Source organism: Monodon monoceros, unplaced genomic scaffold, assembly GCF_005190385.1.
Source record: "Monodon monoceros isolate NGI ecotype Baffin Bay Population unplaced genomic scaffold, NGI_Narwhal_1 Super_Scaffold_18, whole genome shotgun sequence".
Taxonomy (NCBI): Eukaryota; Metazoa; Chordata; class Mammalia; order Artiodactyla; family Monodontidae; genus Monodon; species Monodon monoceros.
The window spans coordinates 167,543,622-167,547,653 of NW_021703774.1; positions in this window are offsets into that span (position 1 = coordinate 167,543,622).

Consider the following 4,032-nt stretch of genomic DNA (forward strand, 5'->3'; position numbering starts at 1 on the left):
ATTCTGAGTTACAACGGACCTGCTAGAGTTACAGACACTGTTGGCACATGATCTGCTTTCAAGGAACCCCGGGCAATATCAGATGTTTATATAACAAGGGCCTCCACCATCCTATGCTGAGATACCTCCAGCTTTAACACCTGCCCCTTGGCCACTAAGCCAAAGCTTCGTAGTTTATGTTTTGTTATGGAAGCACAACAGTCTGGTACCAAAGTTGGTTTTAGTTAAGATAACAGACTCAGTTGCTGTAACAAAAGTCAAAGGAACAGTGCTTTAAACAAGATGGAAGTTTCTCTCTTGGGTAACAGTTGATCCAGGACAGATAAGATAGCTTCACAATGTCAGAGTCAAGGCCTCCTTCAACTTTATTGCTCTGTTTTTGTCCACATGGCCCAGCATTCTCACCAGCAGGCAGAGGGGGTGAGAGAGGGAGAGAGAGGGAGAGAGAAGGAGAGATATCCCCTTTTCTTTTAAGGGCATGACCTGGAAGTTGATCCCATAACTTCTCTTAAATCTTATTGGTCAGAATGGCCACACCTAGTAACACGGGACTATGGGAAATGTAGTTTCTATCTGGTGACCATGTGCCTTGCTAAAATTCACCAATTCTATTACTAGAAGAAAAAAAAGAAAAAGAAATTAACATTGGAGACAATCAACTGCAACAAAGTCAGCATTCCACAGATAGGGGAATGGAAGCTCAGAGAAGTTAAATAAGTCACCCAAGTTTGCACAGCTGGCAAAAGTGATAGAACCAAATCTCACCCCAGCAGTCAGTCCAGAGCCCATGCACAAAGCTACCACAGTTGTCTGCCTCATCAACACATGTAATGCTCCAAAGATGTAGAAAACAAACTTATGGTTACCAAAGGGGAAAGGGAATGGGGGAGGGACAAATTAGGAGTTTGGGATTAGTAGATACAAACCACTATATATAAAATAGATAAACAACAAAGTCCTACGGTACAGCACAGGGACCTATATTCAATATCTTGTAATAAACCATAATGGAAAAGGATAAGAAAAAGAAAAGGTATATATATATATGTATATATAACTGAATCACTTTGCTGTACACCAGAAACTAACACAACATTGTAAATCAACTATAGTTCAATTTTAAAAAAAATTTAAAAACACATATAATGTTCCTAAAAGAGTGCTCAAAAGTAATAGGAGTTCAGTAAAGGTTATTTTCCCTTTGCCCTTGACCCTAGATAGCCAGATCCTTAAAGAAAAGAAAAGAAAAGAAAAAAAAAAAAAGCTGCCACTACCACCACCTAGGTACATTAAGTTTTTGAAAAGGAAGTGCAGAGAAAATAATTTCTGAAACGTGATAGGAGGGTTTAGCCAAGTGACATCATGGGTCTTTGGGTATCTTGGGAAAAGAGTATATAACTGTGTTTCTCAAGTGTGCTTCACGAAGCACCCACTTGACTTAATTAGGGTTGTGTGGAACCCAGGGATCTGCATTGATCTTGATGTGCATCAAAGTTTGACAACCACAGATTTGAAGTTTACACAAGGTATATGGCACGTGGTTATTTGCGGCATGGTTGCAGGTGGCAGCAAGGCAGGTTAAATCCAGCTTCCGGCTTTTGAGCCAGATCAGCCTGAGTTCAGATTCAAGCCCTACCGCCTGCTGGCTTTAGTATCGTCAGTTTTCTCATCTGTACAATGGGGGTAAAAATGCCTGCCTCACAGGGTTGTTCACATAGTCAGCAAATACGTATTGAGCACCCACCTCGTACCGAGTACTACTGGAGGCATTAAACAGAACAAACAAAACCCCTTCACTCACGGAGCTTATGTTATGGTGGGGAGACAGAAAGCAGACAGGAAAGATATGTAAAATGTGCAGTATGTCAGAGGGTGCTGTGTTCCAGAGAAAAATGAAGCAGGGAAAGGCCATAGAAACTGTGGCAGGATGCAGGTTTAGATCAGGTGTCCAAGGAAGGCTTCACAGAGAAGACGACATTTAAGTGAGTCATGCAGATCTTCAGAGAGCAGAAGCATTTCCAGGGGAGGGATCAGCATGGCTCTGAGGCAGGATCAGACCTGGTGCGTTTGAGCCACAGCAAGGGAGCTGGTGTGGCTGGAGGAGAGAGAGCAAGGTGGGCAGAGCGGGGAGGGGAAGCAACGCAGGGCCAGACGAGGAAGGGCATCCCAGAGGCTGTGCTGGCCTCGAGCATATTGTTGATGAAACAGAAGCCGTTGGAAGGTTCTGTGCAAAGAAGTGACATGATTGGCTTATAGGTTAACAGACTCTTTCTGACTGATATGCAGAGAATGTTCCCAAAGAGGCAAGCGGGAAGCAGGAAGCTATTGTCCAGGGAAGAGAGAAGAAAGCAGAGGAAATGAGCAGACATGCTGTGTGCAGCACCTGGCTGGTGCTCCAGCACTGGCTCCCACTCTAGTTCCCCGGGGCTCATCGTACCCACCCCACAGCCCCGCCAAGAAGAGGAAGACAGACGCAGGCTCCTGCTTGTAGGAGGCATGTCTGCCCAGCCCCGTGGAAACCTGCAAGCCTTTCTCTGAAGCTTGAGGCTCTCATGGCAACCTGGGCTGGGCTGTGTGCATGGTGAAGGGGATACGGCAGTGTTTCCCGTATCCAGAGCTCTCACGTGGAAGCATCATCTCAATGGAATTCCTCTGCCAACACAAGCACAGGGAATTAGCAGAAATTCCTCTTGCAGTCACTTTGAGGGGCTACAGACCTGATCCCGGGAGGGACGCTAGAGCTCCCATGATATAGGGAGGCTTCCATGAGGATCCCATCCTGTGTCTCTGCTTTGGCTCTTTGCAGCCACAACATACGGCAGACACGCCCTCACCCCACATCGCAGGAGGGGAGGAGGAGAGTCTGGGAAGAGAGAGGGCTATTGGCTGCGTACCTGCCCAAGCACCTGTGTGGTACTTTAGGAACGTATGCCTGTTGGTCTGTATGTCTGTGTGTCAGGTGGGGAGTGGGGTGGGCTTTCCTCTTCTATTTCCTGGCTCACCTGTGTGTGTGCATGGCTGCACATAGGTGTCCATTTCTTTCCATGTGTATGCTTATGCACAGATGCATACGTGTGTGTATCAGCAGGTGAGTCTGTGCATGCCTGCACATCTGGGTGTGCATCTGTATTTTGATGCACATGTATGGGGCCATGTTTGTGTGTGCACATGGTGCCTCTAAGGCGTGCCTTTGGATTTGCATGTGCCCACGTGTGTGTATTCCTGTGTGCATTCATGCCTCCGTTCTGTAGAAATGCAAGAATGTACACGCAGGCCCACACCTCCAGGTGCCTAGCCCTTCCCACCTGGGACCCTGCCTGTCTCATTAGTAGCTTGAAGGGCCCCCTGTCCCCTGGGGAGACCTGAGGTTAGGTGGACAGCTGAGGCACATGAAGCCTTTGACCAATTCCAATTTTTTCCTACTTGGGAAGCATCTGCAAGGACTGGGTTCAGGGCTGGTCCACAGAGCAGCATCTTTATGCCAAGGAGGAGAAGAAGAGGAAGGAGAGAAACACCAGAGGAGCAAGAGAAGATATGCAGGTGACAAAAAGAGTCATGCACCCCAGTGTTCATTGCAGCTCTATTTACAATAGCCAGGACATGGAAGCAACCTAAATGTCCCTCAACAGAGGAATGGACAAAGAAGATGTGGCACATATATACAATGGAATATTACTCAGCCATAAAAAGAAACGAAATTGAGTTATCTGTAGTGAGGTGGATGGACCTAGAGTCTGTCATACAGAGTGAAGTAAGTCAGAAAGAGAAAAACAAATACCGTATGTTGACACATATATATGGAATCTAAAAAAAAAAAAACGTTCTGAAGAACCTAGGGGCAGGACAGGAGTAAAGACACAGACGTAGAGAATGGACTTGAGGACACGGGGAGGGGGAAGGGTAAGCTGGTACAAAGTGAGAGAGTGGCATGGACATACATACACTACCAAATGTAAAATAGATAGCTAGTGGGAAGCAGCCGCACAGCACAGGGAGATCAGCTCGGTGCTCTGTGACCACCTAGAGGGGTGG